Below are 26873 nucleotides of genomic sequence, written 5' to 3'. Positions count from 1 at the left end.
AATGTTACAATTATTCTTCGGCCTCTCTGGTATTCTTCATATAATGATAAAACTTTCTTAATGTATGATTTTACTATCTTCATTTTGAGCCTTGTCCTAAGAACAAGGAAGACGGTTTGTTTAAATGCAAATTAATTAAGGATTGTATAGTTAATGTAGGATTATTTGCTGTTTATATGGGTTTTAAAAAATACTCTTATTATTATACAGGCATAATATTAGACTGCCAGAAAGACTGTGAGAAGATTATCTAAAGAAATCTGGTGAGTAACTGTTAGCTTTCTTTGTCCTCTCCTTGTTCATAAAACAGTATGTGGGCTCCTAATACCTGTTTTTTTTGGTTAGATGCAAAATATTTTGATGAAGGAGCTCATTTAAAATGTTTTCTACAATCTTACATTTTTGTTCTGTGTCTGTACTTACATGAAGAACTCACTAAGTAAGAAGACCATCATTTCACTGCACAAAGTCCTTGTTTTAGTAGTAGTAGTTACTCTTGTCACGGTATGTGCTCTAGGATTTATGCTGATATAGCAGTTAGTTGCAAAGACTTACATAGAATGTAGTTCCATCTCAGAGGCAAGAACTAATGTGATGGGGATTTTATTAGTAGATATCTGGTTGAATATTAGTACTCTGAAGCTAGTAAATAGATTAGTTTGTGCACAGCTGGGTGTCCCACAACTCTTGAACATAGAAGTTGACCTTGTCACTCCCTATTTGAGAATAACTCCTTTTGGTTTTGAGTGATTTATGTAAGAAGTGCAGAAGACAACTACGTATTTTTCATGGATGTCCATGCATCACGTGTACTTGTGGTTTTTCTGTTAATTGTGGACGTTTTGTTACAGTTTGGGAAAGGAATAATTTAGTTACCCTTCTGACCAAAATCTAGATGGCATTATATGTGCTGTGACATCATATGTGAGCCCTGTACAGCACCTAGGCAGACAGAATGTCACTAAGATCTACTCATTCAAAACCTCCCATGGTAAACTAGGGAGAAAAATCTTCCCTAAAATTATAATCTGTGAAGGATTCTCACTGAGTTTATGCTGCTTAGCGCAAGACAGGTGAAACGCCACAAGTGCTGAAATTTTTGGTCTTTTCTAAAAGTGGTATTTGTGGGCTGGGTCATGAGTACCACACATTTTGCCCCTTACTGGGGCTCATGAGACAACCAGAACTCTGTTGCCCTCCCTCTGATTAGTTCCTTCCTTATGGCCTATGAACAAACTCTTGTAGGACCTGTGCCTCTTCAGCTGCTGCTCTTGCTCTTTGTTTTGCCCAGTTCTAGCCTGCTTTGGGTATCCTTTTTTTGGTATGTCCATTTCTGCCTCCAAGTCATGCCTGTTTGCGTCCAAGTTTAATTTTATTTTAATTTTATGTCCCTGCAGCTATTTGGTATTTGAGTTGTGTACTACAGTATAAATACTCTGTTAGCAATAATGTATTTCACAAGATAATTAAGAGAATACAGAATGGTTTGAATTATTTCAGAAAGGTTGGTTTTTGTGATTATTTGCTGTACTTAAGCTTCTGTTAAGAGCCTTCTTTGTTCCTTAGGAGTTAATTTTGATTCCCCCACAAGGATGGCTACCTCCTGGGTGGAGTGCGAATTGGGTCTCCTGTGAAACTTTTGAGAATATTATGTGGTCTTCAGTTATTAGTTCCACTCGTCATTGATGGTCTGCGGATAAAAATTTCTATGTGCCATAATCCAAAGCAGCACAGCCTATTTCTCATCTTTTCCAATCTCATCTTGTTGGTTTTGAAGGTAATGTGAGGCATAGCCCATACCCATATTGATGGAACTTGCTGAGCAGAAAAGAAAATGTATATCTTAACCTTATAAATTGGATTTGTGCAGAAGTCCTTTCCAATGCAAGATCTCGCCCATGTGTTGTTTATTTTTCAGAATTATGATTTTGCTTTTTCGCTAAGGAAGTTAATAATCTTGTGTTTGAAGGCAGATGCCAATGCAGGATTGCTGAGAGCACAAAATCCTTCTCCTTCTTCTTTTTTGAAATCCATAAAAGGAGCAGCAGCAGCCCAGATTCTGGACTGGTAGAGCATTTAAAAAAAAGAAAAATATATCTGAAAGACCAAAATGACATTTTTGTAGTTTAGTTACTACATTCAAAATATTTACATATGAGACTGTATTACTTACGATGATATCTTTAATTGGCATTATTTTGATATATATACACTAAAATATTATCTGTTAGAGGGCGGTGAAATAATTTTTTTTAAATGTATCTCCTGGAAACGTTTAGGGAGTTATTTCTTCTGAAACTGTGCTGTACTTACTTAAAACAACAAACAACCAAAAAAACCCAATTCCACCACAACAAAAAGCTAATCTGCAATTGTCAGCCTTCTTCCTTTTAAGTCGTGTTGTGAAGACTGGTTGTATACAAAGACTTTTATTCCTGCTCTGCCCTTTTTCCCCATACAAACCGGTGCGTTGGCCAATGGGTTGAACATGTGGGTGGATGACATTAAACAATACTGACATAACATCTTTCATTCAGTCCCAAAGCACTTTACAATTATTTTGCCTTAAGTCCCTTTTAGGGTAGGTTGGTAAGTAAAGACTTAAGGTTGGGGTGAGAAGATTAATGGCTAGGAACACAAATTATTGGCAGAGAAGAGGAAGCAATAGGCTGAAATATGGTTTTGAAGCAGTAGAAATGCCAGAGCTGACACTGGGGAAATTGCTGAAAGGAACTGAAGCTGTCTGAAAGACTTCTAGAATGACACTTTTTCTTTCTTCCTTTGGTGGGACCATTGGTCCAAATGTTGCTGGACAAATATTGTGAAGTTAGATGCTAACAAATAAGGAAAAAATGTTATTTTTATTTAAGATTTTCAGTATCAAAAGTTGTACCTTAAAATTACATTATTACAGCTGAATTTTGCATTTCAGTGTCATACTTTTCTGTTCTCTCTAGTTTAGAAATTAATATAGCCCAGTCACTTTCATTTTTTAGTCAATTTCATTTTCTGTTTTTATGTGGTATTCAGAAAACAGTGTGGTATTTAGTTTGGTAATAAACAGTTTTTACTGAGCTTATAAAGACTTGTATAGGTCATAGGTTTGGAAACCTGAAATCTTTGTGGGTCAGATTTGACCCACAATATGGACATGGTTAACTACTCAGTACATTTTCTAAATTCCCAGTTTAATAATCCTTGGCACCTTGGAAATCGAATATTGCCTAATGACTTTGTTCTTTTACCTAAAAGATACTCTGTTCTTTCTCTCTCACCATGTCACTTACGGCTTTTGACTTTTTTTTCATCTGCTTGTGTACCGATACTATTCATGCCATGATTGGTCTAGAACGTACGTAAGTCATGTTTAGAATACAGAAAATACTCCTAATTACATATTTTTAAAGATTCTTTGTAAATAACATTGGGACTGTAAGTGTTCAAAAGTGAAGGGATATTGAGTACTTACCTTACTTGTAACAAATATAAGGATATTACAAGGTGGCCTCCCTCCAATCCATCAGCGCTCTTCCTCTTGAACTACCCACGTTCCTGGTTTCCTAAGAATGGTCTTGGAGTAAGACCATCTTTGTTTCCTGTTCAGATTCTCTCTGTTGTAGCACTGTGCCAACATTGCCATAGTTAAGAGTAAGACCAGCTTTCTGTGTAGAGCTTGACTTGTCTAAGTGCTCTAAAATCCGTACCTTTTCTCATATTGCCTTGAATTTTTGTGTTTCTCTTGGAGGTATTGGGTTTAGTCGGAGATCCATATTTAGTCGGAGAGCCATTCAAACCAGGAGTTCCCAAGGTACTGCTCCCTGGAAAAACTAGCTTCTGTTTTTTAAGAGATGGCATGGTTTGCAATTTTTTGTGCACAGATAAAGATCAAAACAGAGCTGAGTTCATAGCATCAGAGTCTCAAATGCTTGAGAGTTACCCCAGTAAAGTGCATGCCACTATTGATCCAGTCTGCACCTCACAGAGCTGAAATGAATCTTATTGAACCTCTGAATACACATGCACCTCCTTCCTTTGATCACAAGCACACAGGGCTCAGGGAGAGGGGCTCACATACACCCCCAGAGTGCCACAGCCCCCCAGATCTCCTCATACCACAATCACAGCTCTTCAAAGCTGCTCCAACTAATTCCTCCACCATTCAATACAGCTGCACTTAACACAGTGAATGCAGCCGGAGTCCATGTGGACAATTTCCACTCGCTATTGCCAGCTGCAGGGGGTGCAGAAGTAAGATTTTACCATAAAGTGAATTTATGAAAATAAATAACATGAGGGCTACTTTACTAACGTTTTATATTTAAGTGATTAAAACTTTTAAAAACTTTTATAATTTTTTCTTCCTGAAGACTATACAGAAAGTAGTTTTAAGGCTTATCTACAGGGGAAGTTTCCAGAATAAGAGCATCTGCATGAGGAGATAATTCAGAATAGTTATTTGGCTTTAAAATAATGCTTACCTTTCTGTGAATTAACTTCACAGTATAGACAAGACTTTACACAGGTAGCATTTGATACAGCAGGGAAAGAAGACCAACTGAATAAAACTACAGTACGACGAGGAAGAGGGAATGAGGATGAACACATATGTAAATATCCCCATATCTACCTGTAACAGGGTCTTACCTGATCTGCAAAAAGAAAAGGAGGACTTGTGGCACCTTAGAGACTAACAAATTTATTTGAGCACGAAAGCTTATGCACAAATAAATCTGTTAGTCTCTAAGGTGCCACAAGTCCTACTTTTCTTTTTGCAGATACAGACTAACACGGCTGCTACTCTGTTACCTGATCTGGTGTCAGATGCTGCCCTTGCCTCAGTTTCTTCACTCAGATAGACTCATTGTCTCATGTTTTGGTGGTTCTTTGGCTCCTGGCACTAAGATGCATTGATTTTTAGTGACTTTGTCTTCCAGCCAAATCTAAAACATCAGTCTCCCTGCTATCAGGGATAAACCAAGTCTAACAGAATAAACAGTTAGCAGCCTTGCACTGGGTTTTCCTCTGTTCTACCTAGGGTTAAGAAAACCCAATGAATTCAAATTACCCACCTCTTTTGGCTAAGAGTGATAGGCTTGTATTCTAAGCATTCATTCCTTTGAGTATAGTTCAGGCAGTGAAGATTCTCCCAGCCAACAGTGTGGCAGTGTATTACTTGAATTGGTAAGGAGAATTTTTTTCGTCCCTGTCTTCTCAAGTTTCATAAATCTTTGGGAATAGTGTATTCTGAACAAAGTAATGTGTTCAGCTCTGCATCTGATAGGAGTGAAGAGAACACCTTAGCAGACCTAAGTCAAACAGAGTCTGAACAGTGTGTCTGTGTCTCTCAAAGATTAAGTAGTAAGATGGTCTCAAATTTTGCCTGATCAGCGATTCAGCAATTCTTGAGATGTGAGAGAGCAAGTTGGCATCCTCTTTTTATGGAAACAGTCTAATCCTTATGATTGCCAGGAAAATCTTGAAAATATAAACTGAATGTAATAGATGCAGTGATGTGTAGAGCCAGCCTAAATCAATAGGTGTGAATTCCCATTGAGATAAATCAATGAGAATGTACTTTTCTTTAGAAAATCTGCTAATTTAGAAGTCCAGTGATTTAGAGCTCATCTAGATTAGGGAAATCTGCATCAGTACAACTAACTACATGGATGTACTTACATCAGTGCATCACCTTACTGTACACATTACACTGATGCAAAACAGAGATTACACGGTGTAATTATCCCAGTGTAAATAAATAAGTTTAGATTCTGATGCTGTCATATTTCTGGTAGCTGGGCCACTAAACATATATCTGTGCTTTAATTTGGCTTTGCTGATAGGAGTATCTCAACCCCAGTGATGTGAAGCAGACCACCCCTCCATGTGGTGGAGCCCAACAGATTGCATGTGATCATATTTTGAATATCTGTGTAATCTGCTATGGGTGGCATCTCATTTTTTCTTAAGGCAGTGGAGCTTGAGCAAGCCCCACTACTTTTTTCTATTTTATTTGTTGGTGGTGAGTTCAGTTTTTGTCTCATACGACCCTCCAGATATTGGCTTATTTATCTGAAGTGTAAACACAGTGTCTGAAGGTGAGTGCCATGTCAAACATGGACCTGAGGATATATCTGCACTGTAAAAAAAAAAAAAAAGAGCTGCAGCAGCGAGTCTCAGAGCCTGGGCAATAGGTTTGGGCTCATGGGAATCAGACTGTGGGGCTAAAAATAGCAGTGTAAATGTTTTGGGGCTGGGTTGGAGCCTGGGCTCTGAAACCCTGCAAAGGAAGAGGGTCTCGGAGTTTGGGCTCCAGCCCAAATGTCTCGACTGCTATTTTTAGCCCTATGAGCCCGAGTCAGTTGGCAGCGAGTCTCAGAACTCCGTCGTGTTTTTTTTTTTTTTTTTAATTGCAGTGTAGACATACTCTGTGGTTCGTGTCAGGCATATTTATTTTGTATTTAGGGAGAAGGCTCTCACTCCCTCTTCTCCACCTTTTTCCCTAGTTCCTGTTAACTTTGGGTAACAGAAGGACGTTTTGGAAAGAATGAACTCAAGTGGTCTAGATCACTTAAGCATCTGCTTGACAGACATAGACTCAGAGGAAAAAAACAGAAGGTATGTCATTGGAAAGGGCTAACGGATTTGAGAACCACATCTGTTGTCTTACGTTAGGGATCAGAAGCATTACCAAAACTTGAAGTCACTTCTTCTAAGGTCATAGTACACTACAAAGTTCAGTTGCCATAAGTTATGTCACTGTATGTCCGCTGACTCTAGTAGGTCATGTGTGCGCACTTGGTTGCTTGCATCAGCTCTGTGCATCTTCACAATGAGTGGTTGCATCGATGTAAAATGCACCTCACCGTAGGTAGGTGTCTCAGTTACCTATGCCAATGTCCAGCTCAGTGTCTTGTGGGACATTTCTGCAGTGCTTTGTGGGTTGCCACTTGTCTGCCCCAGGATTTATGGGAGCTAGGTGTCAAGTTCCCACCATGTCTCTTTCTCCATTCCATAGTGCCTATTCCATCCCATAACTGTGGTCCTGTTTTTGAAAGCTTTTATTGTTTTGTATGACTCTTAGTCTTTGCCATCTCTCTGGCACAGGGTGGATTGATTTAAATTAAGGCAATGATTTCAACCACCAAGTGGTAAGCCTCAATTTAAATAATCTATTTTAATCAATTTTTCCATTTGTACTTGAGTTATTTTTCTAAAGAAGAAGATGCATTCTCATTGATTGAGAACCATTAAAATGTTGATTTATAACTAAATAGAGCCTTTACACTGGATTTGTTACATCCTTTTGCTACCTAGTAGGGTACACTATAACTATATACCTTTATTTAAGCAATTATATAGATTAATATTTTCAGATTCTTATTAATTGCACCTTTTTAGTATGTTAGGAAAGGATGAATGATGTATTGCTTATTAACTAGATAATTAACTTGTAGCTCATGATTTGTATCGGTGCATTAGGATGGTAACTGGAATTTAATTAAACATACAAGCCATCATATAACATTTCTTGTTATTAAACAAAACAACCTTAAATGTTTTGGATAGATAAACTTCATTGTTTTCCCATCAGCTGGAGTGTAAGTTTACATGGTGGGTTGTGTCATAAAGATTCATTATTTGAGAACTGAACCAATCGGAGTTCATGTAGGGAGAAGCTACATGGAGAATGAGACCACCCAGCTGGGATCGGTGGATGATCATGATGAGATACATGATGTTGTCTCCTGGAGTCAGAGGCCAGGTCCCAATGCCTGTGATGACTTTGCCAGTCTGTTGCACCCAGTAGCCCAGCCCCAGGTACCTCACAGGATCAAGCTCTTAATACATAACCTATTGTGCCATGTGTAAAGCTTGATGTCAAAAGTTAGTTGTTTCTCCCTTGATTCTTTCTTTATATAGAAAAGCAAACTTTAACTCAGAGTTTGTGATAGAGGCTCATGGATTCATATTAATTCTTTCTTAAATGTTTTAAGAAATTCTCATAAGTTTAGGCCTTAACATATTTTGTATTAAATTCAGATTTAATTTTAAACAAGTTTACTTTTTAAAAAGAAAAACTTCTTATAATTTAAAAACCAAAATCAAACAGTTTAAATTAATTTTTTTTAAAGTTTAAAAAAAAAATCCATTTGTATCCTCCCTGCTCTGGCAGAAACATGGACCCTAAACAACTCAGTGCAACTCTCTTGAGCGTTGCTAGTACGGAACACACAATTCTCATGTATTTGCAGAACTTGAAGGAGTACTACCACAGTCAGAATTGCAATGAGGAAGATATGGGAATGTTCAAGCACAGTAACTGCATGCTGATGGACACAGCAATTGAAAATGCCAGGTTGCTGCTGTTATTCATGGAGCAGCTCCACACAGAGGATCACCGCTTCTGGGGCTGAGAAATGAGCAGTGCCTGGTGGGCTTGTGTCATAATGCAGGTTTGGGATGACAAGGAATGGCATTAGAACTTTTGGATGCAAAAGACCACATTCCTGGGGCTGTGTGCTGAGCTGGGCCAGCCATCCAGAGCAGGGACACCAAAATGAGAGTTGCATTGACAGTAGAGAAGCAGGTAGTGGTCTTGCTTTGGAAACTTGCAACACTGGATTGCTATCCTTCAGAAGGCAATCATTTTTGAGTTGGAAAATCCACAGTGGGGGGGACCATCGTCTTGAAAGGGTGTAAGGGTTATTAATCATCTCGTGCTATGTAGAATTGTGATTCTTGGTAATCTGCAGAATATTGGATATATTCGCAACAATGGGGTTCCTGAAATGTGTTGGAGCAACAGATGGCAGACATATTCCTATTCCGGCCTCTGCCCACTTGCCACCGAGTACATCAGCAGAAAGGGATTCTTTTCCATGGTTATGCATGACCTGGTGGATCACTGGGGACACTTCACTGACGACAGTGTGGGCTGGTTGGGGAAGTGCCTGATGCCTCATCTTTAAGAACATTGGACTTCTAAAAAAGCAGTAAGCAGGGGCATTCTTCCCCAAGTGGCACATAAACCTTGGGGGTGTTGAAATACCAATAGTGAGTCTGAGGGACCCAGCTTAGCCATTGTTCCCCTGGCTCATAAAACTATATACTGACCACCTGGACAGCACCAAGGAAAGATTCAGCTACTCTCAGCTGATGCAGACTGATAGTTGAATGTGCATTTAGTAGATTGAAGGGTTGCTGCCTAGGCAGACATCCCCATCATTATTGCTGCAGGTTGTGTTCTGCACAGTATCTGTGAGGCAAAGGGGAGAAAAGCTGTTGCCAGGATGGAGGAGTGGAGGTGGACTGGCTCTCAGCTGAATTTGAACTGCCAGACACATGGGCTTTTGGAATAACTCACTTCAAACTTATATGGCTGAGGGACACCTTTAAAAAAACATTGTAACTGTCAGGTACATTATTGTTGTCTGATGTTCAAGGGTGGGTTACTGCCTCACACTTTTGAAATCTAATGCTTGGTGTAATCTGTTTAATGGGGGTGGGTGGGTTATTATATGCTGCTATGAATTCCATAATGCTTGATGTACTTCCTTTAATATGGGGGGAAGGGGCGGCATTGCCCCTCCCCCCCAATGTCTGTAATGCTTTGTCTAAAGATTTGAGTGTGTGTTCTTTATGGGCTACTGCTATAAGTTCTGTAATGTTTGCTGTACAGTAATAGAGATGTAGCATTTCCAAAAAATAGAACTTTATGTGCAAAGAAACAGTCAACAACAAGAGAGGGCCAAAAAGTTAAAACAGTCTAGCAACAGTGTAAACCATACTTGAAAGCCCAAATCCAAAATGGGATGAAAGAAGTTGTGTCTGATCCTGTGATTTCCCCTTGTTTACTACCAACATAGAGTGGTAGGGGTAGGAGCGCACACCATGATGCCAACTGTTGTGTTGAGGGGTCCGCTGACCATGGAGTTTTCCAAGAATTGTCATGGCTTTGGAGTCAGTGCTCTTTGGGCATGTAGGTCAACAGTAGTGCAAAGTTTATGTTTGTAGCCAGAGCAGACCCACAATGTCATAGACTCATAGACTTTAAGGTCAGAAGGGACCATCATGATCATCTAGTCTGACCACCTGCACATTGCAGGCCACAGAATCTCACCCGCCCACTCCTGTAATAGAGCCCTACTCTCTCGCTGAGTTACCTAGTCCTCACATCATGACTGAAAGACTTCAAGTTACAGAGAGTCCACTATGTACACTAGTTTAAACCTACAAGTGATCCATGCCCCATGCTGCAGAGGAAGGCAAAACACTCCTATGGTCTCTGCCAATTTGACCCGGGGGAAAATTCCTTCCTGATCCCAAATATGGTGATCTGTCAGACCCTGACTATGTGGGCAAGACCCATCAGCCAGACACCTGGGAAAGAATTTTCTGTAGTAATACAGAGTCCTCCCCATCTAGTATCCCCCAGCCAGCATTTCTTGTTGCATCTCTTGGTCCTTCTTCTTCAGCTGCAACAACTGATCCCTCCATTCTGGGTCCTGCTCCATGGTCACAGTCCTTCAAACTCTGTTTTCACAGTCCAATTCTGTAGAGGATTGGAGGAAGCTGCTGAACGTATCTTCCGGAGTCCGTTTCTTTCTTCTCCTGATCAAGGTCATATCTTCAGCAGGTGTGGATTGAGGATCCCTCACTGGCACTGCACCAGAGGCTACTGTTAATTACAGCACTAGATGTACAGACATAACAGAAAGGGAGAAGTAAGTCTCAAAATTCCCTTGTATCATTCATATTAAAACCTTCAAAAAGAAGTGCTAATTATCACTTTTGCTTTGGAGCCTCTTGGTACAACATGGCTTTACAGCTCAAACCATGCTTAATACTTAGTCCTGCCATGAGTACAGGGAACTGGACTAGATGATCTCTCGAGGTTCCTTCCAGTCCTATGATTCTGTGGTGAATATGGCCTAGCCTACTGGGAAGGAGGACAGGGGAGTGATTTGTTCCATGAAAGTCCATTGAATAGTACAGTATTTTCACATGTGGTGGTGATGTTGGCTGATATCTCACTCCTGAGGGTGACTGGGACAGAACATTCAGCTGCTATTGGCATCCCGAAGCAGCCCGGACTCCTGTGCTGCTAGCTTGCTTACTGCAATGGTCCCAGCTGAGCTCATCCCAAGTTTCCTGTCACGTGGGGAGAAACTAGGCTACCATCCTTAGAAACGTTTGGGAGAGGGTCGCAGAGTATCTCCAGAAACTTTCATGGATGTCTCTGAAGACGACAAAAGGCTCATCCCTATTTAGATTAAAAAAAAAAAAAAAAAAAAAAGGTACCGCATATCCTTCCTGTTCCCCACTGCCTCACCCAGCAAGCCAAACAATTGAAAAGCCGATACAGACTTTACTTCTGTTTCTTTTACCTTCACCCAAGCACAGGATACTTCTCTGAGGTGGACTGTGTGATCAGACTGCGATACTGTTTTTTAAAAATGTATTCCCTAACTCTATATTTTCTAATGCAATACCAGTAAAGTAATCAATGAAAAGTCAATGCCTTGTTCTCCCCACAGGCCAAGGGGATCCAACACTTCTTGCCTGCTGCAGGCAGGAACATAGAATCATAGAATATCAGGGTTGGAAGGGACCTCAGGAGGTCATCTAGTCCAACCCCCTGCTCAAAGCAGGACCAATCCCCAATCAAATCATCCCAGCCAGGGCTTTGTCATGTCTGACCTTAAAAACTTCCAAGGAAGGAGATTCTACCATCTCCCTAGGTAACGCATTCCAGTGTTTCACCACCCTCCTAGTGAAAAAGTTTTTCCTAATATCCAACCTAAACCTCCCCCACTGCAACTTGAGACCATTACTCCTTGTCCTGTCCTCTTCTACCACTGAGAATAGTCTAGAACCATCCTCTCTGGAACCACTTCTCAGGTAGTTGAAAGCAGCTATCAAATCCCCCCTCATTCTTCTCTTCTGCAGACTAAACAATCCCAGTTCCCTCAGCCTCTCCTCATAAGTCATGTGTTCCAGACCCCTAATCATTTTTGTTGCCCTTCGCTGGACTCTCTCCAATTTATCCACGTCCTTCTTGTAGTGTGGGGCCCAAAACTGGACACAGTACTCCAGATGAGGCCTCACCAATGTCGAATAGAGGGGAACGATCACGTTCCTCGATCTGCTCGCTATGCCCCTACTTATACATCCCAAAATGCCATTGGCCTTCTTGGCAACAAGGGCACACTGCTGACTCATATCCAGCTTCTCGTCCACTGTAACCCCTAGGTCCTTTTCCGCAGAACTGCTGCCTAGCCATTCGGTCCCTAGTCTGTAGCTGTGCATTGGGTTCTTCCGTCCTAAGTGCAGGACCCTGCACTTATCCTTATTGAACCTCATAAGGTTTCTTTTGGCCCAATCCTCCAATTTGTCTAGGTCCCTCTGTATCCTATCCCTGCCCTCCAGCGTATCTACCACTCCTCCCAGTTTAGTATCATCCGCAAATTTGCTGAGAGTGCAATCCACACCGTCCTCCAGATCATTTATGAAGATATTGAACAAAACTGGCCCCAGGACCGACCCCTGGGGCACTCCACTTGACACCGGCTGCCAACTAGACATGGAGCCATTGATCGCTACCCGTTGAGTCTGACAATCTAGCCAACTTTCTACCCACCTTATAGTGCATTCATCCAGCCCATACTTCTTTAACTTGCTGACAAGAATACTGTGGGAGACCGTGTCAAAAGCTTTGCTGAAGTCAAGAAACAATACATCCACTGCTTTCCCTTCATCCGCAGAATCAGTAATCTCATCATAGAAGGCTATTAGATTAGTCAGGCATGACCTACCCTTGGTGAATCCATGCTGACTGTTCCTGATCACTTTTCTCTCATGTAAGTGCTTCAGGATTGATTCCTTGAGGACCTGCTCCATGATTTTTCCGGGGACTGAGGTGAGGCTGACTGGCCTGTAGTTCCCAGGATCCTCCTCCTTCCCTTTTTTAAAGATTGGCACTACATTAGCCTTTTTCCAGTCATCTGGGACTTCCCCCGTTCGCCACGAGTTTTCAAAGATAATGGCCAATGGCTCTGCAATCACATTCGCCAATTCCTTTAGCACTCTCGGATGCAACTCGTCCGGCCCCATGGACTTGTGCACGTCCAGCTTTTCTAAATAGTCCCTAACCACCTCTTTCTCCACAGAGGGCTGGCCGTCTACTCCCCATGTTGCGATGCCCAGCACAGCAGTCTGGGAGCTGTCCTTGTTAGTGAAGACAGAGGCAAAAAAAGCATTGAGCACATTAGCTTTTTCCACATCCTCTGTCAGTAGGTTGCCTCCCTCATTCAGTAAGGGGCCCACACTTTCCTTGGCTTTCTTCTTGTTGCCAAAATACCTGAAGAAACCCTTCTTGTTACTCTTGACATCTCTTGCTAGCTGCAGCTCCAGGTGCGATTTGGCCCTCCTGATTTCATTCCTACATGCCCGAGCAATATTTTTATACTCTTCCCTGGTCATATGTCCAACCTTCCACTTCTTGTAAGCTTCTTTTTTATGTTTAAGATCCGCTAGGATTTCACCGTTAAGCCAAGCTGGTCGCCTGCCATATTTACTATTCTTTCGACTCATCGGGATGGTTTGTCCCTGTAACCTCAACAGGGATTCCTTGAAATACAGCCAGCTCTCCTGGACTCCTTTCCCCTTCATGTTAGTCCCCCAGGGGATCCTACCCATCCGCTCCCTGAGGGAGTCGAAGTCTGCTTTCCTGAAGTCAAGGGTCCGTATAACATGTCTATTAGCTCTCTGTGTTTATGGACCCAGCATGGTCAGGTTGGTTGGTTGGTTGGATGCACGCAATAAAGGTGAGCTGCTAGCTGTATGCGCCAAGCTGGACAATCAGGAAAAGGTATTTGGAAAACATTCAAAGAGTTTTAAGGGCGGGGAGGGGGCTTCCAGTGTCTGTGTTCCATAGGCACTGGGGCTCAAAATTGTGACAAGTGGCCACTGTCGCCAGATAGGAGAATTTGTGGGACAGCTGCTGGAGGATTGTTAGAGTCTACACAGATCATGCAGTGTCTACACTTCCACTGTGTTGACCTTGGTAGGCTGAGAGTGATTCTGTGGTGCTCGGGGAGGTAGAGGTGTTGCGTCGCTGTAACAGGGCGCTTATGTCAGTGGAGGACAAATTTTGGTGTAGAGACACATACCTCGGTGCAAGTCAACTTACGTTGACAAAAGTTTGTAATGTAGACCAGGCATAACTATTTGGATGGTGGGCTGTTAATAGGGATGGGAGGGGCATTTGACTTAAAATAAATAACTGTAAATAAATAAAAAAGTCACATCTGATCTTCTAGAAACTTGAGAAACATCCAGAAAATGGCTTCACTCCCGCAAGTGGAAACCTTTACAGATTTATATAGAGGCTAAAATGGTGATTTGTAACTTCTCGTTTAGTAATTATTTTTTTCTTCTCTCCCAATAAACTGTTGTCTTCTGTCTATAGCTAAAGTGTATGTAGCAGCCAGCTACCTACCATGTTCTTGTACTGCAGGACTCTCTTTTCTCACCCATAAGGAAAGCAGTTTTTAACGATCTGACAAATGTGTAGGCTAGATTCAATTCATAATTACACCTTCATAATAAGACTTAAGTTCTTGTAATTAGTTCTTGTGAAACTTGGAGGTTCCTTTAAAACCTCTTAGTATCTGTTTACTTTTGCATCTGAGATAGAATGTTTCTTTGTCACTGTAACAAGAGTTTCTAAGCTTTCAGGCATTTATGGTATGGAAGACCTACATACAGCTTTTCATAAAGACAAAGTAGTTTTGAGACTTCATAAAAGTTTTTGAGTTGGGGGGCTCAGTTTGTCACTTTATTTATTTATTTTCCCTAAGCTTGTAGTAGTTCCTGTCTTGCACATATAAATATGTGATTCTGCTTGTATTTAGGATTGGTTAAAAATGTTGTGGACACAGGAAGGCTCATTGAAAATCTGGCTTTTGTTTGATAGTTGGAGCAACTATCTATTTGGCAGGCAAGTTGTGTCCAAGCAGACCAATTGATTTGCAGAGGAATGGCTGGTCAAGATGCAGATATTCTGTACAATTTGTGGGTGCGCATATTACAGATGTTGAATTTGTTTCTTACCAGGGAGGCCAATGTGAATATTTCTGGAAGCTGAACTAGACAGGTAACTTGACAATCCATGGTTCTCTGGGATCTTATGCCCCCTTCTAAAAAGAGTCTCCTTAAGACTTGGTTGTCATCAGCAGGAGCTTCTTTTTTTCTGTCCTGTGAACTTTCATAAGGTAGTTCTCTTCTGTTTCTATCTAGAAGATACCAAAACATTTGTATTAAGTTTAGCCTGTTAACTTTTTGTCAGCATTGATAGTTTACCACATAAAATAAGTTATAATACATTCTAGCTCTGAATTTTTATATATTTTGTGAATTCCCTCTTTACTCTCTGTTAAGAAATATTAGCAACATATTAAATGTTTGAGAGGACATGAATCTCTAACTAGAAAAAATTAAATTTTTTTGTACCTTTCCTAAGAATTTACTTTATCAGGAATCCAATAAAAGCAACCCAAGTGTCTAAGCTTGCCTTTGAGTTTGGGATCAGTCTTCTTGGAGTACTGCCACTGCCTGAATTGAATGGTCAGAAACCTCTGTTTCTGGTGCGTACATACCACAGTTGCTTGGTCCCAAACCTTTGTCAACATTGTGATTTGTGGAGAATTTATTTTTCAGGTAGTTGACCCCCAACCCCTCAGGTGTATTCAACAGGTTCTGTCCAATGTCTTCATCTCCTTCATGACTTATTTATTATTTCTAGGCTCATCCTTGTGAACTATATTTGATATCAGAGGGTGTGCAAGTATCGTACATAAGTAGTTTTTTAACCAACTCTTTTAAACTATTCATAGTGTACAGTCCTCTCCTCATTCTATGTCTGAATTTCTAAAGATTTTTCATCAGGACTCCTGAGCTAAAAATTTTATTTTGTGTGTGTGCGCACATGTAGCTGTTTTTCCTCTTTATATTTTACATATGCAAGGGTCACTTCTAGCTTAGCATGAAATCATCTCTGTTTCACTTAAGAGATGTATTAGAATTCTATAGTTGGTTGTATAAATTGCTAGAGAATAATGTATTGGCAATAAAACATTTTTACTACAGAACAAGATGAATGCTTTTTTGAAATTTGCTAATTAAAGCTATTTTTTAAACTTGATTTTTTTTAAGCGGATTTAATAGAAATATTTAAGGCTTGTTAAACTTTTGAAGTGGTATATCAATAGTTCTGAGAGCACTGCTTGCCTTACTATCAAAGAATAACTTGAAGGATACATAATAAATTAGAGTTTGCAACAGGAAAGTGAGGGTCAGGTTGATCTTATGCTCAATTCATAGCAACCAATTTTAACTTTAATGGTAACTTGTCTTTGTTGGAGTTAAAGTACGTGCAAAATCACCAGTGTTGGGGACTGGAGTGTTTACTAGTTTTCTAAATGCAGGAGAAACTAATGTAGCTGTGACACTTTTCAGATTAAACAAAATCGGATTTCACCTTTTAAACTATTTTATAGAACAGTTCAGTGCAAAATAATATAAGGTTGTCACTCTCTGCTAAATTATATCATTAGCATCAGGATTAACTTTTATTGGAATTGTTTTGTCCTTCCCATCAGTAGCCTTGAAAACAAAATTCTGTAGTGATATTAGTATCTTTCTAAAGCATCTTCCTTTTGTCTTTTCTGGATAGTTGTTCTATATATATCTGGTTTGTCTGTCACTGGCCCCATCTGTATGCATTCTGAGAATCAATAGTACATTAAGGAAACTGACATGAGGAGGGAAAAATCATAAATAATGAATAACAGCCTTTACTGCTGGTGTTTCATTTCTGTTAAGAGGAATTCAAATTCCAATGAAGTACTAGTGTATTTCATAACCATGTTAAACTAAAAATCTTTACCCAGTGCATTAGTATTTTATTAGTCTATTTTTTGTTTAGAAATAACATTTTGTAATGCTTAATTATGTGCTGCCAAAGAAAAAATAAGATTGCATTTATTAGAGGTATTGTGCACAGAGTTATAATATTTTATTAGAACTTATCTGCAGTCTACTGAGATGCAAGGGTTTGAAACAAGGATTTTGTTTTTGACAAGATCTCTCTTAGCTTTATAAGCAATAGCATCTTGAGAGAAGAGATTTTGTGGTATGAAAGACATGAAGTATTAATGGTCAAAGCTTGATCCTTGCACTTCAATTCTGTGTATTAATATTTTTTCATTAGCTCTCTGCACTTCCACATCCTGCATATTGCTGGTAAGCATGCATCAGCAATAAGACTTTCTTCACCAATGTGTCTGACATATCTCTGAAATGTGACTGGTCAAAGCAGCAGCTGATTTTCAGATGTCGGTTCCTTTCAGACCATCTGAGTAATTTCACCTGATTTTACTTTAAATTTTCGACATAATGTGCTCTTTCAATGAATAGACGTGTAGAATCAGCACAGGAAGAGCAAAGTCCTTGGCAATACCAGCTCAATTGCATCTGCAGATGAGGATTTAAAATTCTATGCAGCAGACAGTACCTCAAGCAGGCGAGTAAAAGGTTATTGCATTATTTTGCTTATTTGCATCCATAGTCTTTATCTACAAAAGGTTTTTTTAATTCAATTTGCAGTGCATGCTTCTATTTAGATACTACTGGAAATTGATTGAATAGAAACATAAATATCAAAAGGGCAGAGCAAGGTGAAAGGGAGAGGCAGTACTAGCTCAGTTCAGCTTTAAACCTAGGAAGGGGAGGGAAGGAAGCATAGGGAGCAGGAGAGAGGAAGAGAGAAATTAAGCTTTCAATGCAATATGAAAACAAGAAGTTTTTCTTGAATATGTATGTTTAAGCTGCTTTCATGCCATCTGTATTTTTTCTTAACCTTTTGATAAAGAGAATGCTATTGAACTAGACAAGCACTGATAGCTCTATAAATGCAAGTGACAATTATTTCAAGTCACATTATCCTGTAATGATTTTAAGCATTTGTGTTAATGTGAGCCCTTCTGCTTCAGAAACCGTATTGCTTACTTCAGTAAGCCAGTTGAAATGATCTTTTTATAATATTTGTAATACTGGCATGTTTTATCATATGGAAAGAAAAAAACAGTATATGGTTCACTGATTTAGTACTTTGAGAAACACTGTCAAGTTTTCTGACTGAGAGATTAAATTATATAGATGAAATTAAGCAGGTAGACAGTATTATTGAGAAATCATGTTTTAGTTTCAGAACATAACATTTTTTGAAACAGGCCAGGAAGCCTATCTAGATCTGACTGCTCTTTTGAATTAGTTTGCCTTTCTGTGTAACTCTTCCTCTGAGCCAAAGACTTGTCTAACTTTTTTTTCAAAGCTGCTTATACTAGATAGCTCTATTGCTTCTCTTGGGAATTGATAAGAGCAGGGTTATGTTTCAGCTTAAATTCCTTTATTGCTTAGTCCTTCTTTGGTTTAAATTTGTATTTGTTTTTTCTTAAATGTTATAGTAACTCACATAGCTTGGTAGCAGCAATTCTCATTTATCTTCAGAGATTTGTATGCCTCGGTGCAATCTTTTTGTTGCATGTGCATTTTCAATTTAGAATAAGATTTTAAAATATATTTTGTAGAAAATCTATTGTAGAGTATAACAGGAAGACAAGTCTGTCATTCTTCTTACATGTAATTGACAGGTCCCTCTTGAACACTAGAGTCATAAAAGGTCAACTGCTCTGATTGGCAGGTCAGGCTCCATCCAGTAATCCGTTTCCTGTTGTTGCTCTAAGCAATGCAACAGCAGTTCTTTTCCAGGTATTGAGTGGTTCTTGAATAGAGTGCATGGGTGATGTTGAGGGGTGTGGCTCTTTTCTGTTGGCTATTGGAATAGTGTGCACTTCGAGAGAGAACAGGTTGGATAGGCTGAGCTGGTAGAGTAGGTAAATGGACTTGAAGTGATGGAGGAGGACAGAAGCTGTAGTGAGTGTGCAATTTAGGGTGTCTGACACCTCGAATTTATTCTTCTGTTAGATGCTTTTCTTCCCTTTAAAAACTAGTTAAGAGCCTTAAAACATCTTACCTTGTAAAACAATAGTCTGGGAATTTTTTTTTTTTAAATGATGAATTTTGCTTGGTGATGGGACTGTGGCTGGTCTCCCCCCCTTTTTTGGGGGGGCGAGGGGGACACGTGTTTTTTTTCCTGTTTGTCAGTGTTAATTTCAGCCAGGGAGCTGCAGAATGAGGCAGGCAGCCAATTTTGAGTGTATATGGGAATGTACCAGTTCTGGTTTCTTAAGGAATAAAGTCATCTGATGAGCAAGTCAATGTGTGGATGTGGCTGCAGCATTATTTCTTCTTTAATGAAGAGGCTGGGCCGTTCGACCTGCTGCTCTGATCTTCTATCTTGCAGCCACACATCAGACCAGTTACAGAGACTATCCATCGAATGTCCCAGTCAGCCAAAGAAGGTAACTATACATATTTATTTAAAATCTAAAATATACCATAAAGTAAATGCATTATAATTTGGGCCTACATGAAAAGACAAATTTGAGATGTTCCTAGCAGTTTTCTTGACCTTGCAGTAGCTATCCAATATCATTTTGCTATCATCAAGTTATGTAGCAATAGAAATGTGCTGCAGTAATTGATTTTGTAATAGGATCAGGTGATTTACTGGCTACAATGACAACCACTTGCTTGCTTGCTCTGAAACGTGGAGCACTCTAATGGATGTTATGATTGCAGCCTAGAGTTGCTTTGAAACTGCTGGACTCTTAAAGATGCAGTGTCTCTTATCTGTGTCAAAATAAAACCTACTTTTAACAGTATTCTTCCCCAATGATCTTATATGATAGAAGCATTGGAAACTGACAGACTTTTTAAAATTTCAGATGACTTCTCACATTTTAGAGAAATGTTCTGTTTATAGAATCAGAAGTCATCTTAATACATTTAATATACTACTAGCCTTTTTCTGGCAGTTATTTAATGCACATTTTTGTTAATGTGCTTTACTAATTTCTTGAGAACTTGGACCATAGCAAAACTAATTTCACTCTGTGTTTGGGGAAAGTACAAAGACAGCAATTCTCTTGACCATTTTATCTACATAGGGCATTGATGGGTGGGTAGGAAGCAAAATTCTGGCTCTGGTTAGAAAACAAACTCAACTGCTAAACTTCAGGTCAGGTTAAGGATTTTATTGTACGAAAGTCATTATAAACTCTGATATGAGTGAAATTGGGACTCTCAATTGGTTCTAGCCTTTGGACCAGCTCGTCTTATCCTGAAACTGAACCTGGTGTGTTAAGCTTTTATATCTCTTAGGACTTGTCTACATTACCCACAGGATCGACGGGCAGCGATCGAGCCAGCAGGGGGTCGATTTATTGCGTCTAGTCTTGACGTGATAAATCGACTGCCAAGCGCTCTCTCATCGACTCCAGTACTCCACCGGAGCAAGAGATGCAGGCGGAGTCGACGGGGGAGCGTCAGCTGTTGACTCACCACAGTGAAGACACCGCGGCGAATAGATCTAAGTACGTCAACTTCAGCTACGTTATTCACATAGCTGAAGTTGCGTAACTTAGATCGATCCGCCCAAGTGTAGACCAGGCCTAAGATTTGCAAAGTAGCATTCATTTGCAAGGTACATTTGTGAAAAGTAAGTATAAGTACAAAATATGCTCCTGTGTTTGATGCTAATTTATATTTAGTCCTTTTCAGTCAAAAACTTTCAGAATGTGTTGCTAATATATTTACCCATTGTTCAAGAATACTTCACTGGTAATCAGTGAAAAAATTACATGTTTCACAGTACACTTACCAATGGAAAATTTCTGCATGAATTTTGAAGTAGGAAACAGTTAAGTTAAAAGGTAACTTGAATTATGGATTAGTGCGCTAAAGTTTAGGTGATCATACAATCACCTCAACCTGAAAATATCACTAGGATGTGCACAGTAAACAATTAATTGCTAAGATCAGCAAGGTGATGGTTTTTAAGGTAAAGTATAGAGTCCAGTGTTTCAAACATTCCTTAAGTAATGTAATATTTTTCAGGGTTTATTTTATAGTGTAATTGTGACTTTAGAAAGACATAGGTCGTTTTCTGTACAGGGTATTACTTTGGAGAAAGATGGTGTGATCCACTGTATTTTGTGTACCTAAACCCTGTTAATGTAGGGATCAGGGGTCATTTTCTGAAGTTAAAATACAAGAATTTATTAAACGTTATGCACAATATTTGCGAGTAGCTGAGTTCAGCAGTTACAAATATAAAATAGAAATGATGCTATTTTAAACAGTAAAATTGTTAACTTCAGTAGGAAAAATCAAGTGTGCAAAAACATTTTAACCACAAGTTCACAATTCCGTGGCACTATAATGATGAACATGGCATAAATAAGCACATTATATTTCCAGAATGTTGAAAATTGCACTAAAAATGGTGATGTGTTATACTTGTTAATCACAGTGCCCATGACAGAATAGAGTGAGTGAGTGGGAATTTCCTTTAGGCTGCAGACATAGTGGCTGTTAAAACTAGGCCTAGCACTTTGAAAGTTCACGTGGTGGACAGTAAATGTGTGTGTATGTGTCTATATTTTTATATCAACATACATATATAATAAACTGGAAGTGATATGGAAAATATGAGACAGATTCTCAGTAGAATCTTTACTTCAGTGGAGCTATGTCAATTTACAACAGGTGAGGAACTGACCGTATGTATTTAGAGGTAGCATTCTTCTACCAGCTATCTGTCTGAAAGATGTTCAATACTAGCTGTTATGGTAGCCCTCAGTCAAAGATCATAAACTTTTTTAAAGTTTATATCCTGCTTTAATATCATTCTAGTACCATAAGAACTATACTGTGAAAACATGAACCATTAGAATAATTTAATATGTAATGTAATATTAAATGCATTATTAAAGTAAGATGGAAACTGGCTTTAAATTTTAAATTGGATATACATTTCTTTATACCTCTATCTCTATATAAATACACACACTAATGAACATAAATACTTGTTAATGGGGCAGAAAAATAAAAATTCATAATTATCCATTTTTAGCATGCTTAGCAAAGTGCTTTTTGTATGAATGCCAAGAATATGGTACACACATGGCTTTCCTTTAAATTAAAGGGGAAACTAATGCTTTTGATTCAAAACTTGTCTTGTCTTGAGTAAATTCTTTTGATGAATGGCCTTCAACCTTAAAATGTTTTTGGTTTTAAAATTGCTGTCTTTGCAGGTAAAGTTTCTTTTAAAAGATTTCTTATCTCCTCCCCTTCAAAAACAGCTAGGAACTATTTTTGTAAGATAAACAATCAATATAAATTATGGGCATGTTAGATGCTGCTATAGAACTTTTAATGCTGTTCCCAAAGATATGCTTATAAATAATGTTTCTTGGAAGGACTTCTGAAATATACTGCATTGGTTAAAATAATACTGCTGAAATGATAGTATCACAGTTTTTAGTGTATGGTGATACATTTGCATAGCCATAGTCCCTTGTTAAAATAAACTAAATTAATCTATTTTCAGATTATTAGTAGTGATTTATTTCTAACGGCAAACACCTAAACGGTTCTATTTATCAAGTTTTTTGAGCTCACAGAAAAATGTCATGCAAGGCTCGCTATGGCGGTAGTCCCCAAATATTGGAATTTTTTGTTCATGACATTAAGAATAAACGTTACCAATATGTTCTCATCTTTAAGTAGAGAGCACAGACTTTGATAGTCACCTTGTAACTTGACATAACTAGATACCGCTTGTTAGTGAGTTGGACAGCGAAAAGTTACAGTAATGTGTCATCAAAATACACTGAAATTTTCTGTTTTTCCCAAATAGTAACCTTAATTTTAGACATTAGTGATGTGGGTCTGACAGAGGTAATAAGGATCTCCGATTTGTCCCTTAATAGGGAAAAGGTAGCAGATCACTTTTTAGTTACTAAGACTAACAGATTCTTATACAGATCACTATTCTAATAGCCAGTATTTGAACCAAATGTAAGCTGCCTAGGAGTCTAAAAATGGTTTTCATCCCTTATATATGCACTCATGCACACGTCATCTTAAGATAGAGAACTTAGAGACTTTCTCAGTATGTCCCTGTGATGGGGCAGCTGCCCCACACTAGCAGAAAAGGGGTTAAAAGCAGCCCTAGAGGCCTTTCCCAATGAGAGGAGCAGCCAATCATGGCCCGGCAGACTCATATAAGAAGGGCTGCAGGGTTGAGCAGAGGGAGTCACTCCCTGGAGCTTGAGGATGGAGGTAGATTGGCTGCCTTGCAGGCTGAGGGCAGCAAGTACCCTGGACATAGCAATACTGCAGGCTGAGGCCCTGAGACTAAGGCAAAGAGGGTGCTGGGCTGCAGGGAACTGGCCCAGGGAGATCTGCAGAGGAGTTGGAGGGGATGCAGTAATTGGCTGCTATGTATAGGGTCCCTGGGCCGGGACCCAGGGTAGTGAGCGAGCCTGGGTCCCTCCCCTCTGCTCCTTAGAATGCTCTTGCCACAGAAGGAAGTGGCTGGACAGTGGACTGCAGTTCCCCCAGAATTGGGGAGAACCGAGTGTGACACAGCCAAAGGGCTGTGTCCTGAAGAGGACGCAGTGGTCCTTGGGGCGACACAGGTCCTGGAGCAGAGGTGACGGTGGGCAAGACACCACCTGAAGAGAGGCAGAGCTAATTCCCAGGACAACCAGCAGGAGGCGCTGCAGTGGTGAGTCAAGCCCAGTCCCCAAGAAACCTATTGATGAAAAATTTGAGGAAGCCCACTATACTGGTATGCCACAAACAAAAATTTGAACTTAATACAAGTATATTAGTTCTAGAGCACTGGAGTGTTAAGAGTCCTTCAATTTCAGTTAAGTGAAGCACTAATGCTGCAGAACCAGAGAACCATTCCCCAACCATGTGCAATGTACTGTAATTCAGAGTCCAGAAGTCATATTTTGGAAGGGTCAGTTCATACCCAAGGAATTTATTTAATTAAGCAGCACAAGAGAAGTGGATTGAGTTTTAACATCTTCTTTTATGCACTACGGACTACTTCAACAACTGATTGATATGTCTTGCCTGTAATAATGTATTATTAGGACTAAAATGCAAGCATGTATATGATTTTATGTTCCAATAAATAAACTGCGGAGTTTCTGTCCTTTCAGTTCAATGTCTAGGGCAGATGTATTAGTAGGAGATCAGTTTTGCTAGTACACCAAACTTCTTTAATCCATGTCACCTCCCTGTTGTTGGTGACGCAGGAATACTAAATACTACCATATCTTACCCAGGATTTTATAAAAGGGGGTGAAGGATAAATAAGTACAACTCTGAAAGAAATTTCTAGATGGATATGGGGGAAAGGCACCTTGGAATTTTTTAAAGAATAAATTAGCTCTTTCTTAAAATATAAAACTTTAGATTAGTTAGTGGGCGTGGACTAGGGACAGCTAACTTATGTGGTTGGGTAAATAGCCAAAACATGTTTCTGGGTAGCCTAACTTTCAAATTTTATATCCATAATTATTCTCAGTGAGGGTGGTGATTGCTGTGACTGTCAAGTAACACCATCATAGGACCCAATCACATTAGCCACGCCATCAGGGTCTCGTTCACCTGCACATCTACCAATGTGATACATGCCATCAGGTGCCAGCAATGCCCCTCTGCCATGTACATTGGCCAAACTGGATAGTCTCTACGCAAAAGAATAAATGGACACAAATCTGACATCAGGAATCATAACATTCAAAAACCAGTAGGAGAACACTTCAACCTCTCTGGCCACTCAGTAAAAGATTTAAGGGTGGCAATTTTGAAACAGAAAAGCTTCAGAAACAGACTCCAAGAAGAAACTGTTGAGCTTGAATTAATATGCAAACTAGATACCATTAACTTGGGTTTGAATAGAGACTGGGGGTGGCTGGGTCATTATACATATTGAATCTATTTCCTTAAGTTAAGTATCCTCACACCTTCTTGTCAACTGTCTAAACGGGCCATCTTGATTATCACTACAAAAGTTTTTTTCTCCTGCTGATAATAACTCATCTTCCCCTCTCACAGTTTGTATGGTAACTTCCAACTTATCTGTATGTGTATATATATCTATATCTTACTATATGTTCCATTCTATGCATCCGATGAAGTGGGCTATAGCCCACGAAAGCTTATGCTCTAATAAATTTGTTAGTCTCTAAGGTGCCACAAGTACTCCTGTTCTTTTTACAATCATTACAATCCTTTTGACTAAATTTTCTCTCTATCCTGATTCTCAGTCAGGTCTTTTAACACAAGATCATTCTCTGTGAGGAATTAGTAAAGCTTGATCAGTAGAATTGTACTGATGATTTCAGTGGAAACAAGAACTGGTCCATAGTGAGTTGCAGTGTTTATTAGGGACTTATCCAACTCTCACTGAATTCAGTGGGAGTTGGATTCTGTCTGTACTCAGAAAAGTGACTCTAAAAATGGAAGCGTGGAGTTCTGTTTGACACAAGTTTTGAGACAAATTTACTCATTTTACAAGTAAAAAATAGTTGTTTTTTTCTGAAATAATTATCGGTGGAAACTCCACTTTGAGGTCTGGAAGCTTGACTGTGTTCTTTCTGATTTGAACAAAATCACTAATAATAAAGATTCTGCAACTGATATATGAACCAGAAAATAATCCACTCACTCTCTCACAACTGTATGTGGCTAGTAGTAAAAAAATAAAATAAAAACTATAGTTGGTAAAGTAAGCAATTGGAATCTAAACAAATATAGATATAGATATCCTGAATAATAAAGTGCCACTTTTAATATTTTGGGCTGCAACAGACTTCAAGTTCCCCTGTTGAATTCTGACACTTAAGTGTTTTCTCACCCAAGCACTTCAAACAAGCACCCAAACTGCCAGCATCTCATCTTTTCTTAGTGCACATTTTTGATGATCCATATACTATGTAACAACGGCGTTTTAATTCATTTAGTATGTTTGTCTTCTTTACTCAGTGCAATGGTTTGTCATCACTCCAGCTTTTGCTCTTTTCATGTAAGTACTTTTGTTTCATAATGTTAGGGATATGAATTTTTGCTCTGTAGCTCACGAAAGCTTATGCTCAAATAAATTGGTTAGTCTCTAAGGTGCCACAAGTACTCCTTTTCTTTTTGCGAATACAGACTAACACGGCTGTTACTCTGAAACCTGCTCTATAGAGACAGGCTAGCTCTGTGTCTAACACTTGGATAATTGGTTGCCCTATGTAAGATACAATCCTGCAAGGTGCTGAGCGCTTCATATGAGGAGTGGAGTGCCCTCAGCGCCTATCAGAATTGGTCTTGTAATGAAGAGTGAAGAATGACTGGCTGTGGAGAGAGTATGGTAAGGAATTTACCACATCATTTTGTGTGTACTGTGTATGGCTGTAAAGTCAAACAAGTGCTCTCTACAAGTAAAAGATATTATAGTTTTGTGATGTTGATAAAACTTAAAGCTTCTTATGGATGCAAAGAAAAGTGTGAATTTCTTTTTCAGGGCTTTGTTGCAAGGAATATGTTTAGGTAGTTTGGGTGTCTTGTCTGGAATGTGCAGCTTTAACTTTGCATTCCTTGGGTTTACCTTTGTTGAATATTAATATTCTTTAAAGGTGGTATGCACTCAAAGCACTGACCTGTTGTAGATGTAAATTCACCTTTATTATAAGGTGCACAGTTTTAACAGCGAGAGTAATTAACCATTGGAACAATTTAGCAAGAGTTGTGGAGTGGATTCCCCGTTGCTAGATATTTTAAAGTCAAGTTTGGATGTTTTTCTAAAAGATACATGCTCTAATTCAAACAGGAAATAATTC

At 39.3% G+C, this 26873-nt stretch overlaps 1 protein-coding gene across 8 annotated transcripts in view; it reads left to right on the top strand.

The window, feature by feature from the left end:
* FBXW7 (F-box and WD repeat domain containing 7) overlaps nucleotides 1-26873 on the top strand; it is a 281649-nt gene that overhangs the window by 50709 nt on the left and 204067 nt on the right. For 4 of the 8 annotated variants that reach the window (XM_027833416.3, XM_027833417.3, XM_037897394.2 and 1 more), the window contains exon 2: nucleotides 211-263. The exons of 1 other annotated variant lie outside the window; for it this stretch is intronic. The gene's annotated coding sequence lies outside the window, so the exon portion shown is untranslated. Of the gene's footprint in view, nucleotides 1-210; nucleotides 264-6092; nucleotides 6616-19426; nucleotides 19485-26873 lie in introns of those variants that run through there. 3 more of the 8 variants (XM_043545823.1, XM_043545821.1, XM_043545827.1) reach the window with 3 other exon arrangements.

Source organism: Chelonia mydas, chromosome 4 (genome assembly GCF_015237465.2).
Source record: "Chelonia mydas isolate rCheMyd1 chromosome 4, rCheMyd1.pri.v2, whole genome shotgun sequence".
Classification (NCBI taxonomy): domain Eukaryota; kingdom Metazoa; phylum Chordata; order Testudines; family Cheloniidae; genus Chelonia; species Chelonia mydas.
This window is presented reverse-complemented; position numbering and strand designations above follow the sequence as displayed.